The following is a 14381-nucleotide window of genomic DNA, read 5'->3' as shown; positions in this document are numbered from 1 at the left end:
GTCCAGACTTGGCACTCATTTCCAGACAATGCATCTCTAACCTGGAAACCAGTATTTTCAGGCGAGGTTTATGAATTGGGCAATAGCAACAAAGTCTATGAGTGAGTGAGTGAGTGAGTGAGTAAGGTTTTACATCGCTTTTAGCAATATTCCAGCAATATCACGGCGGGGGACACCAGAAATTGTACCCATGTCAGGAGTCGAAACCCGAGTCTTCGGCATGACGAGCGAATGCTTTAGCCTGTGACTTGGCTACCTGACCGCCCCTCACAAAGCCAATGTCAATATCATGTCAATGGCTAACATGGCTTTGAACATGAATATTATTTTCAACTAGAATTTTGTTGATTTGGAACAACTTAAAGTCACTTAGTGGAGATAAAGACAGGTGAAATTCAATCTGACAGATGAATGAAGGTCATCCAATGTGAGACATATACCCACAGTTAAACTCAATTCCCAAAGGAGTTCCAAATGGTTCAGTTAAAATGATGGATTTAAGTCATTTGATCTTTGTTTACTTTGCTCAGTATTTGCATCAGCCTTACTCTGTTAACAAGCCTGCTTGTCGTAAGGGACTGCTTCCTTTCAATGCCACATTACAAATCAATTGTGAGTTGTCATAATTGTCAGTCCTAATTGGTGGCCTGTCGATGCACTGTTTGTTGTATTGACTGGTTGTACTTGGTAAAATTGATCAAGTTACTGTCTGCTTGTTTAGAGTCAACAATAGTTACAGCTCCAAGCTTAACAATCCTTCACAAGTTTAGCTTCATTATTAAGTGGTGGAGACCGCCTCCGTGGTCTAAAGGTAGAGCATCCGCCCGGAGAGCGGAAGGTCCGGGGTTCGATCCCCAGCCGCGTCATACCAAAATACGTTAACAGATGGTACTTGTTGTTACCCTGTCTGGCGTCGGCATTAAGGGGCTAAACAAGGACTGGTCGGCTCGGAGTCAGTATACTGTGTCTGAGTGGGGTATTCATGTTAAACTGAGGCATGGTATCTCAGTGAGCTAGCACTATAAATCGGCATCAGTCCGGACTAGTACAAGCAGCCACACACACACACATACACGTGCATGCACGTCGCTATATAAGTGCAATAATCTTGGACACGACGTTAAACCCCATTTCACCTCACCACCTTAAGTGGTGATATTGTTTAAAATCCAGAAAATAGATTCTAGCAATATGAAGAAAAATAGGGTACCACAAATAGATTATGAAACCTGTGGTGTGGTGAAATGGGGTTTAAATGATGCACAGTATGAATATGGTCTTATATCATTTATAAAGCATACTGAAACAAGAATCTGGAAGAAAAAAATCTGAAGTCAATAGTAGCAGCCAAATAACTTATTAAACGACGGTGTTCTAAAACTACCCACGAATTGATAAACAAAGTTATTATCACATGTTCTATGGTCACAGTGGATAGCTTCCTTGCAGATTGATGATTGCTGTTTCTGCATCTGCTTTTCTGTATAGTGTTCGGTAGATGACTAGCATTCATGTTCGCCTTAGCATCACCAGACAATGCCAGATGAAAATGTTGAATTTTCACTCAATGACCGTACACATATTTGTCCAAATGAATATGAGCCTCTGGTTAGTCAAACTAGTCTAGACAGCAGTAAGTAAAACAAGGTAGAACTTTTGAATAAAGACTATCAGTCAAATGTCAACACAGAAAGACAAACCAGTGTCTCTCACCATTAGGAATGTCACCAGTGTCTCTCACCATTAGGAATGTCACCAGTGTCTCCCACCAATAGGAATGTCACCAGTGTCCCCCACCAATAGGAATGTCACCAGTGTCCCCCACCATTAGGAATGTCACCAGTGTCCCCCACCAATAGGAATGTCACCAGTGTCTCCCACCAATAGGAATGACACCAGTGTCTCCCACCAATAGGAATGTCACCAGTGTCTCTCACCAATAGGAATGTCACCAGTGTCCCCCACCAATAGGAATGTCACCAGTGTCTCTCACCAATAGGAATGTCACCAGTGTCTCCTACCAATAGGAATGTCACCAGTGTCTCCCACCAATAGGAATGTCACCAGTGTCTCTCACCAAAAGGAATGTCACCAGTGTCTCCCACCAATAGGAATGTCACCAGTGTCTCTCACCAATAGGAGTGTCACCGGTGTCTCTCACCAATAGGAATGTCACCAGTGTCTCCCACCAATAGGAATGTCACCAGTGTCTCCCACCAATAGGAATGACACCAGTGTCTCCCACCAATAAGAATGACACCAGTGTCTCCCACCAATAGGAATGTCACCAGTGTCTCCCACCAATAGGAATGTCACCAGTGTCTCCCACCAATAGGAATGTCACCAGTGTCTCCCACCAATAAGAATGTCACCAGTGTCTCCCACCAATAAGAATGTCACCAGTGTCTCTCACCAATAGGAATGTCACCAGTGTCTCTCAGTAAAAGGAATGTCACCAGTGCCTCCCACCAATAGGAATGTCACCAGTGTCTCCCACCAATAAGAATGTCACCAGTGTCTCTCACCAATAGGAATGACACCAGTGTCTCCCACCATTAGGAATGTCACCAGTGTCTCTCACCAATAGGAATGTCACCAGTGTCTCCCACCAATAGGAATGTCACCAGTGTCTCCCACCAATAGGAATGTCACCAGTGTCTCCCACCAATAGGAATGTCACCAGTGTCTCTCACCAATAAGAATGTCACCAGTGTCTCCCACCAATAGGAATGTCACCAGTGTCTCTTACCAATAGGAATGTCACCAGTGTCTCTCACCAATAGGAATGTCACCAGTGTCTCTCACCAATAGGAATGTCACCAGTGTCTCTCACCAATAGGAATGACACCAGTGTCTCCCACCATTAGGAATGTCACCAGTGTCTCTCACCAATAGGAATGTCACCAGTGTCTCTCACCAATAGGAATGACACCAGTGTCTCCAACCAATAGGTCTGTCACCAGTGTGTCCCATCAATAGGAATGTCACCAGTGTCTCCCACCATTAGGAATGACACCAGTGTCTCTCACAAATAGGAATGACACCAGTTTCTCTCACCAATAGGAATGTCACCAGTGTCTCCCACCATTAGGAATGTCACCAGTGTCTCTCACCAATAGGAATGTCACCAGTGTCTCTCACCAATAGGAATGACACCAGTGTCTCCAACCAATAGGTATGTCACCAGTGTGTCCCATCAATAAGTATGTTATTATTGTCTCCCTCCATTATGAATGTCACCAGTGTCTCCTACCAATAGGAGTGTCACCAGTGTCTCCCACCAATAGGAATGTCACCAGTGTCTCTCACCAATAGGAATGTCACCAGTGTCTCTCACCAATAGGAATGTCACCAGTGTCTCCCACCAATAGGAATGTCACCAGTGTCTCCAACCAATAGGAATGTCACCAGTGTCCCCCACCAATAGGAATGTCACCAGTGTCTCTTACCAATAGGAATGTCACCAGTGTCCCCCACCAATAGGAATGTCACCAGTGTCTCTCACCAATAGGAATGTCACCAGTGTCTCTCACCAATAGGAATGTCACCAGTGTCTTATTTGGAATACTGGCCTATCAGATAAGAACATGTGTCTATATCCTTCAAGGAGACAGTGGTCCCCACTTAAGCACCGTGCCCATTTAAGTAATTTTGTCACCAATCATATCCTTGATTGATTGTGAATGCCCTTATTTTGCATTTGTCATGGCTTCTCACAGCCACAAGGTTCAACTAATCGAACCAACTGATAGAATTAAGCAAGGCTTAGCCCCGATTCTGTCTCTTATCTCAGTTGATTTCATTTTCATCTTTTGGACTTGTGTGTGCAGCCCTGTTAGAGCACATTTAGGTGTCTATAAAGGGAGTGGGAGATCTATTGTAGTGCTGGTCAGCCGGTGATTGGTCTGTTTGTTCCTGTGGTCAGTTGGTCAAAGGAGCAGCACACTGATATGCTGACATGTATCATTGTTACATTGAGAGTTTTATATATGCCAAATACAAAAGAAAGTAAACAATAAAGAAAGGGGAATCCTGCTGCCTTAAACATGACTTTTTTTGGTGGAGTCGCCCTTGTCTATTGGCGACTGAGTCAGAATTGATGATTGGGGACCTGGACAAATTATGAGGATAATTGTTGGTATCAAAATAAGAGTCTAATAGGGCTGAGGCCTTTCACAAATTGGCAATATAAATTCCCTAAGCTGTGTATCAGCTGTGTTTGTAGACCTGTGGCGTGGATGTGATCAAAATGTGTCCGAAAATTTATCTTGTTTCATTTTGTAGCTGTGTGGGTTATCTGACCAAATTTCATAAACCTCTTTACAACATGTTATTACTGGCCACTGTAAACAAAAGTGCTCTTTCATAGACTAGAATAGCTTCCCTTTATCAAAGGACAGTTATTCCAGTGGACAGACCATAGGACCAAAATGCTATTAGTGAAAACTATCTGTTGGCAATTGTCTTTTTTTGTATAAGACATTTTCAGTTGGGACTCTATTGCCTGTTTCACTGTCCGACAGATATTGTGCCATAATATTGCACAATAATGTAGCAGCAGCAACATCATCATCAATTGTAGCAGCAGCAACATCATCAAAATCAGCAGCAGCATCAATTGTAGCAGTAACATCATCAGCACTTGTAGCAGCAGCAACATCATCAGCATCAATTGTAGCAGCAGCAACATCATCAGCATCAATTGTAGCAGCAGCAACATCAGCATCAAATGTAGACGCAGCAACATCATCATCATCAATTATGGCAGCAGCAACATCATCATCATCAATTATGGCAGCAGCAACATCATCATCATCAATTATGGCAGCAGCAACATCATCAGCATCCATTGTAGCAGCAGCAACATCATCAGCATCCATTGTAGCAGCAGCAACATCATCAGCATCCATTGTAGCAGCAGCATCATCATCAGCATCTATTGTAGCAGCAGCATCATCATCAGCATCCATTGTAGCAGCAGCAACATCATCAGCATCCATTGTAGCAGCAGCAACATCATCAGCATCCATTGTAGCAGCAGCAACATCATCAGCATCCATTGTAGCAGCAGCATCATCATCAGCATCAATTGTGGCAGCAGCAACATCATCAGCATCAATTGTGGCAGCAGCAACATCATCAGCATCAATTATGGCAGCAGCAACATCAGCAGCTTTTATGGCAGCAGCAACATCATCAGCATCAATTATGGCAGCAGCAACATCATCAGCATCAATTGTAGCAGCAGCAACATCACCTGCATCAATTGTAGCAACAGCATCATCATCAGCATCAATTGTGGCAGCAGCAACATCATCAGCATCAATTGTAGCAGCAACATCATCAGCATCAATTGTAGCAGCAGCAACATCATCAGCATCAATTGTGACAGCAGCATCAAATGTAGCAGCAGCAACATTATCAGCATCAATTGTGACAGCAGCAACATCATCATCATCAATTATGGCAGCAGCAACATCATCAGCATCCATTGTAGCAGCAGCAACATCATCAGCATGTGTGACTCATGCCAAGCATACACAGTCAGGCTTGGGTACATTTATATTTCCTTTATTAATCTGAGTACATTTCAGAATTCAGAAAACTACCTAGGGTACATATATGTGGTATCCATGTGACAATGTTCCTTTCAGCATGAGTGTGTGTTCCCATCTCAAGTTGAAATTATGCACTGCCAGTACTACCTGTTACAAGGGGTAATGCATGCACTTGGGCTTCTAGCATGGGCTAAGACGTGTGCCAGACTATATTCATTGAATTAAGTCATCTTGTATCTAATTGGTAACTAAACCTACTTTGTTACTTATTCAGATCTAGGCTGATGTCATTCCACACAGATAATCTCATTTGAAACCAGATATATTAGCGAGATGTATCCAATGTTTGAGATTGAATCAACAGTCCATTAAACTTTGGCTGTATTATGAGCATGTAAAATCGACTCCGCCTCGCCAGTATGGATTACAATAAATGTGTCAGTCTTATTGACTGATATTTTATTTGTATCTATAGCTCTTGTATGTCTTGAAAGATATTCTACTGATGGTTGCCATTTGAATTAAGAACCATAACAGGACTAAAATGACTTGATTTATTTGGCCGAAGTAGGTTAAGATGTAGACCAGGTACAAAATACAGCACAAAAGTAACACAATAAGAAAGTGTATACTTGAACGACTTAACCCTCATGGTGCCTGGATACGGCTCAGTGCCGCACTGTGATGACTTCGCTGTTTCAAAAACGTATACATTGTATCAAAAGTGTCTTTATTTCTTCACACAGTGTAACCAAATTGTATAACATGCAACTCGAGTTGATTGTTATTCCATCAGTATCTAAGGTCACCAAATCCAAAAGATCTATGCACCTCCTAGCCATCGATAAAAGTGCTGGTGTTATAAGTTTCCTACTTTTCTACATTAATCGTAATATGGACGCACCCGAATATGGCAAGCAAAGTCAAGTAAGCGCCCTTGTTTGAAATCTAAATGTCCAATAACTCATATCATTGGCAAGTACATGTCCTAACAGTGATAGACATATGACATTTATGTTGAAGTACACATTCACTGAGAATTTTCCGTGAGTTATATTTACCGATAAAAAATCCCGTTGAAACTGTGCAAGTTTTTGACGTGAAAACAAAATTGATGGAAGTGGTCGTGATTAATTCATACTCAGACTGTTTCAAATATTATGTTACAATACGAATGACAGTTTGGAATGTATATCGTGAAGAAATCCTGGTTACGTCCATGTAGGTTTCAGTGTCTGTGCTCTTTTATTAGTGATAAAAACAACTTCGAAGTAATTGACATCATACATATTCAAAGGACAAAATGTGAAAGATTGCTAAACAGCCCTAACAATTCTCAAATTGACATCGCTCAATATCGGGCATCATTATTATTTCTTAATAATTAACAAGATTATACTAACGTAATACCACCCAAGAGTAAGTACATGTTGATTCAATCAAAATTGTTGAAACGTTTTCATGGGCAGCAAATCTATTCAACAAACCTATTTTTGATCATGGTGTCAACTCACGTTAGATGTTGTGGCCACACTTTTGAAATCTCCATTTGTGACAAAATGTGAAACAGTTAATCACACATGACTCTTAGTCATTTCATATGAAAAAAGAAGCAGTTATTATCTGAACGGGCGAGCATGTAGGACAACCGGTAGACAAGAAATCACGGCACAGATATGATGCGAAAGTGCCCTGTCGATGACTTCGGGCTTGGCCATTCAATGTTTAGGTTTTGATCATGAACTTCCTGCCCATAAATATACACTATACCACCTTAATATTAACGATTATAGCTATCTTTCCATATCTTTGATTTGAATATTTTCTGTAAATCAGCATCATAAACAAAAAGACAATCTGCACTGTCGTTTCGTCTCTAGCGCCAAGCTAAATCGCCATGACACACAGTCGATAAACATATGCTATGCTTTAACAAAAATCTTCCGTGGCCGTCTAAACGTTAGTACTCTTACGCCAATAACTGTACAGTGGGGACAAGTAAATCTTTCTGACCAGTCTAATCAGATATCTTTTTCAAATTGGCTGTCTGATATAATAATAGTTACGCGTATGTGACATGGGTGAATAATCAAAATTCACCGATATTCACTTGGTGTTCAAACATGGCAAAGCTGAGAAGTGCGGTAGCCACTTTACTTATCTCTCCATATTTCGCAATCTGTAGCATTGTATAAAGTATGAGTTGCACGATGTTAAAGCTAAGATGATTGGGGTGATGATGGTTATAATTTTGACTTTGTGCACTCAGTGTTTGATATCTAACTTCACAGGTTAAAAAGGGCATTTTCTCAGGACCATATATGGTCCCTTGGCACTATGCGGGTGTGAAAAGTGAGGGACCATATATGGTCCAGTGGCACCAAGACGGTTAAATACAAATTAGCTCATTTACAAAATTTAACCTTAAAGAGAAAATATAAAGTTGCTAGTAGACTGTAACTCGTACCTAGCCAACAACCCATCAGGACATACAACTAGAATATACTGAACAGAAAAGGCGGCGGGTGGGCGGGGAAGAAAAACAAACGTGTTGAAGTAGGGTTTAGCCAGCCAATGACACTGAAAGGCGGGAATTTAAACCATGCCGCTAGGGATGGTCGGAATAGAATATTAGGTCTAGTCAGCCTGAGATGAGAACATAGAAACAGGCATTATGGGTAGAAACTTGACCCGGAAAAAGCCTAGCAGACTGAAAACTTTATAAACAAAGCTATACCCCGAGTGGAACCTAGCAGGCTGAAGGCTGTATTAAACAATGATAAATGGGAACGCCTGTACAAAAACAAGAAAGCCTCACATGGACACGTAAAATGAACAGATTACAGTAGAACACGGATATAACGAACTACAAGGGACCAGAGAAATCAGTTCGTTATATCTGTTGTTCGTTATACACATTTTTGCTCGGTCCGCCATCTTGGATAAGACAAAACACAATACACGTAATTGCAGGGTTACACGTGAAATCTTCATGGCCTAATTTCACTGCAAGTTCGTCAGCTTTGGTCTTTCTTGGTTTTTATGCCAGCATCAACAGCATTAATAATTCTCAATTTCGTGTCTAAACTGATAGCTTTCCTCTTATTATTGCCCGCCATGATAGCATATGCAAGTGAACTGACACTTGGACACAATCTCGTAAAATGTATATGTTTAATGTTTGTTTTACAGACAAGATTACATGTACAGGTAAGATTAACACAATGCAAATTTAACAAGGTTGATCCGTCACCGCTGATTGTATTGATTCGCCGCCATTGTGTTGATTCGCCACTGATTGCGTACAGCCAATTGTCAGTGACACTTGACACTGAGTGAGATTTCTTAGTTCGCTATACACGTCACTAATTAGTGATAGATGGGCTTGTCGGTGATCAGATATCAGTTCGCTGTATCCGTTAGTTCGCTGTAGAGAGTTCGTTATATACGTAAATTTTATATGATATTATATAGGAGATAAATCGGGGATTTTTTAACAGTTCGTTGTATCCATTTGTTCGCTATGTCCGGGTTCGTTATATCCGTGTTCTACTGTATACTACAAACGGTATGTTGCTGAACAAATGGTGTTGGGGATCTTAATTAATCATTTTCAATCTACTGACAGAAAATGTGACAATGATATGAGCTAAAGACAATGACGATTGTCCTCTTGCTGGCAGATTTGTAAGGGGGAAAAGAAAATGGCATGTCATGAGAGACATGCTTTAATACACAAGCAAAGGTTCGTCATTGGTGTCACTGTGATTTTAAGGCTGTTATTCTGATGGCATACACATGACTATCACTGTGGTGATTCCAGGGCACACAGGCTACGTTCTAGTAAGTAATCATAATTTGCATGAGATGAATTCTGGGAATCATATATCAACACTTGTGGCAGCAGTCAGCTAATATCTTTGTACAAACCCTTAGATGTGGAAACCCTTAGATGTGGAAACCCTTAGATGTGGAAACCGTTAATATCTAAAGCAGACTGAGGGATGAGCCAAGCATCACATGACATTCCCCTATTATTTTTTGATGATCCAAAATATCTCATGTACTTGTGTTGTTTTTTTAATTTGTAAGTATTGTGTATTTTCATAAGGGATCAATATGAACATCTCACCATTTTGAACTTAACATCTCTCTAAAGTTATTTAATATACATGACAATAATATTTTAATGTGATGTTTACATGATGTACAGACTTTTCATTGAAAGAGAGGCAGTTCAAATGAGCATCAATTTGACAACACATATGTTTTTCACGAGATTGTATTCTTGAAATGACGACGTAAATGATGGACTACTTCCATATTCCTTGTGGGCACAAATAAATACAGAGGTGTTGATTCTTATGATAAAGTCAGTTTAATCTTCAACTCAGGGTTGCATGCCTGTGATGGAAGAAGTTCACTGCAACCCATCCTTAATGGATCAAAATGAAGAAATGCACACCCAGCTATGGACTCGATCTGTGCCTTAACTGACAGCAACAGTCATACACGATCATACACGTTCTACAGCAGTCTATCATTTTACTTCTTCATCTATTCAACACATCATTATGATCAGCACTGAATGATTGGCCAGTTGATCAATGATGACACCTAATCGCCACAAGTTATGTGACAACTTTGACAACCACCCCCCCATATTGATTGCGTTGCCCGTACATGTGATATCTCTCTAATGTAATATCTCTCTATCTGTACAGGAGGCTCATGGGTGAGCAGTTGGCCCCGGATGTGCCTTTGTCTAGTAATCAACTGGCAATGAGATCCACGTGGTGAAAGATTTAACACTGTAAAGTAAACTCTGATTTTCCTGACATTTGAAGTGACAACTTGAAATGATAATCAGCCGAATACTTATCATTTCTTAAACCATCTTCATGTTCTTAGCATGTTTATTCCTGCAAAATTTAATACAAACATAGATATATATCACTGGCCCAGTCATACATAACTTTATTGGTAATCAGATTTATCTTATAACATTATTTCTACCATGAATTTGAATATATGTTTGATTAAGGATAACTGGGTGGTGGGTAGGTGTAACGAAGTTGCAGATGAACATGAAAGATAGTAGACTGTAGCAATGAAACATTGTAGATAGTAGACTGTAGCAATGAAACATAGTAGATAGTAGACTGTAGCAATGAAACATAGTAGATAGTAGACTGTAGCAATGAAACATTGTAGATAGTAGACTGTAGCAATGAAACATAGTAGATAGTAGACTGTAGCAATGAAACATAGTATATAGTAGACTGTAGCAATGAAACAGTAGACTGTAGCAATGAAAGATAGTAGATAGTAGATTGTAGCAGTGAAACATTGTAGGTAGTAGACTGTAGCAATGAAACATAGTAGATAGTAGACTGTAGCAATGAAACATAGTAGATAGTAGACTGTAGCAATGAAACATTGTAGATAGTAGACTGTAGCAATGAAACATAGTAGATAGTAGACTGTAGCAATGAAACATAGTATAAAGTAGACTGTAGCAATGAAACAGTAGACTGTTGCAATGAAAGATAGTAGATAGTAGACTGTAGCAGTGAAACATTGTAGGTAGTAGACTGTAGCAATGAAACATAGTAGACTGTAGCAATGAAAGATAGTAGATAGTAGACTGTAGCAATGAAAGATGGTAGATAGTAGACTGGAGCAATGAAAGATTGTGGATAGACTGTATCAATGAAATAGACTGTAGCAATGAAACATAGTAGACTGTAGCAATGAAAGATAGTAGTAGACTGTAGCAATGAAAGATAGTAGATAGTAGACTAGCAATGAAAGATAGTAGACTGTAGCAATGAAACAATGTAGACTGTAGCAATGAAAGATAGTAGATAGTAGACTAGCAATCAAAGATAGTAGACTGTAGCAATGAAACATAGTAGATAGTGGAATGTAGCAATGAAACAGTAGACTGTAGCAATGAAAGATAGTAGATAGTAGACTGTAGCAATGAAAAATAGTAGATAGTAGACTGTAGCAATGAAACATAGTAGTAGACTGTAGCAATGAAAGATAGTAGACTGTAGCAATGAAAGATAGTAGATAGTAGACTGTAGCAATGAAACAAAGTAGACTGTAGCAATGAAAGATAGTAGATAGTAGACTGTAGCAATGAAAGATAGTAGATAGTAGACTGTAGCAATGAAAGACTGTAGCAATGAAACATAGTACATAGTAGACTGTTGCAATGAAAGATAGTAGATACTAGACTGTAGCAATGAAAGACTGTAGCAATGAAAGATAGTGGATAGTAGACTGTAGCAATGAAAGATAGTAGACTGTAGCAATGAAACATAGTAGACTGTAGCAACGAAACATAGTAGATTGTAGCAATGAAAAATAGTAGATAGACTGTAGCAATGAAAGATGGAGAGCAAATGCAGTGGTGAGCAGATCTTATGTCACAAGATGATGTAGTAACTATGTGACATTGAGACTGGAGATGATGAAAGCAGATATAGGCTGGAAATGAAATGATATAACCAACCTTGATGATGCACCTGGGATGAACGTAGCTAGTTTGCTGTAATTCATAATATGCGTTGTTCACAAGCCGAATATAAAGGCATTTAGTTCTGACAGACCATATACTGAGGGACCAGCCTCAGCAGTAGATTATCATTAACGATCACTGCCACGCAAATGAGTGTCTTGAATAAAATTAATAAAAATGATAACTAAAATAGTCCAGATATACAATGAACACTCTTTATAAGCAGATAGTATAATAACAGGGTTAACATGCATACTTTGTCAAATGCGTCCCGCCTCACTTTGTTTCAAAGATGGATGAGAATCTGGTAATTAATTTGTTATGGCCTCGTGTACGACAACAAAAATTAATAGAAACAGCAAAGAAATCATCATAATTTTACAACAGATATATTATGGTCAAGTTGATAAGACGTAATAATTGTATTTTCTTTTTGAACGATAGAACAATGGGATGTGGTACGATGTTTCCGTTTGTTAGTTCTCAAGAAATGTCTACATATACACATTGTTACTTATATGTTATAAATATCCTTTAACAAATCAAGAAAACTAACATAAGTCAACGTTTATATATACATGTATATGGAAAGGATTGGACAGTTGATTAGTCAATTCACGAAAACCTTGCATGTTAATCTTCGAATCTCGCACAGTCTCGCGTGAAAGTGCAACTTGGACTTGCGCAGCAGTGATCGGTCTCCAAATTAGCCCAAAGGCCCGTCCCTCAGTTTATGGTCTCTGGTTCTGAGTACAAAATGCTACTTATTGAAACAACTGCTTTGATGGCAAAATGACAGTGGAAGCTAATATTTATAGGATAGTACTTCTTTTTCAGTCTTTGTTGGTAAGCATTTTGAAATATGTACAGTTATATTTTACAAAATCCAAAGGATGTGTGGTAGTGCATTTTGTGAATGTCTAGTTTGGGGGACCACAGTGAGCTTGGAATTTGGTTCATTTCTATATACGACTGTGATGGCATGTGTTTTGTGTCACAATGAGGCCACCCATATTGATTGGGGTAGAGAATAGGTCGTCAGCTACCGATGCTTGGCATTATAGGCAACTATGCTTGTTTTAAGAGGCGACTAACCGGATTTGGGGGTCAGACTCGCTGTCTTGGCTGATGCATGTCATCGTAGCCCAATTGCGTAGATAGATCCTCAATATGTCAATCACTGGATTGTCTGGTCCAGACTCTATTATTTTCAGACTGTTGTCATATAGCTGGAATATTGCTGAATGCGCTGTTAAACAACAAACAAACAAAACACAATGAGGCACATGATGTCATTATAATGACGTGGGGTGTATAACAAAACCTTGCACGTCTTGTTTAGTTTTCTTTTGGAGTGCCCATGTCATGTTAACTTACCAAGTTGCTGTGCCACTTGCTTTCAGTGCCTGTCATTTGTTGAACTGAAGTATTATGGTTTGATAAAAACTGTTATAGCATATATAACGCCATATTTTGTTCATTCGCTTTTGTCTTTGGTTCCATAATTCAAATTGACAACCTACTCAAAACACTGGACTCAACCCATGCCCCCTTACTATATTTGCTTACACCAAAGAGGTTTCAGTTAGCCATGGTAGAATTGAAATAAACATGAAATGTAGAGCTAGGTTACCTGTAGATTCAACTATTCTGAGTTTAACATTTGAAACCCACATATTTCAGCTCATTCACAAGGATTATGCTGCCAAAAATATTAAACTTATGATGAATGTTCTCTTTGTGATGATGATGTTCAAATAAATCACTGTCTCATTAATATTCATGAGCCAACACTTACCTTCTCACACTTTTCATTGATGGGTGTGGACCTTCTGCATCATAGATAAGGGTAAGGTGGAGAATTTGCATATTCTTACTACGAGTTATCATTACTACGAGCTGTCACTCGCTGCCTTTGAGAAAGGAAATGGTCTTATAGCTCATGGATGCCCCTTATGTTTGAAGTCAGATTTGTCTCCCTCGATAGCGCATCAAACCATGGGTCCTGTGGTTTCACCAAGTTTTATTGCATGTATAATGCTTATGATAGAGTATGATGGCAAATGTTATTTTCATGAGAAATGTAGGTCGTTGGTGTTAATAATAAACAGGGAGTTTTATTTAGGTCATTTTTGTCCTTTGTTGCCAGATTAAAATTCTCCCTGATGGATGCAAACATCATGACTGATATTAAAGCTTAATGTGCCTGACTCCCTCTGACAGTTAATCACATGTTTGACTTTCACTGTGGCTGAGGTGGAGGTAGCAACAGATATTTCACATCTTATGTTGAT

At 39.5% G+C, this 14381-nt stretch overlaps 1 protein-coding gene across 2 annotated transcripts in view; it reads left to right on the top strand.

Annotated features, from left to right (window-relative positions):
* The window catches only part of LOC124125448 (dual 3',5'-cyclic-AMP and -GMP phosphodiesterase 11-like), a 234297-nt gene that overhangs the window by 48064 nt on the left and 171852 nt on the right, over positions 1 to 14381 (top strand). The gene's annotated exons all lie outside the window — the stretch shown is intronic.

The sequence above is a fragment of the Haliotis rufescens genome, unplaced genomic scaffold (assembly GCF_023055435.1).
Source record: "Haliotis rufescens isolate VD_foot unplaced genomic scaffold, xgHalRufe1.0.p SCAF_66, whole genome shotgun sequence".
Classification (NCBI taxonomy): Eukaryota; Metazoa; Mollusca; class Gastropoda; order Lepetellida; family Haliotidae; genus Haliotis; species Haliotis rufescens.
Note: the sequence above shows the minus strand (reverse complement) of the source record. Positions and strands in the feature narration are given on the sequence as shown.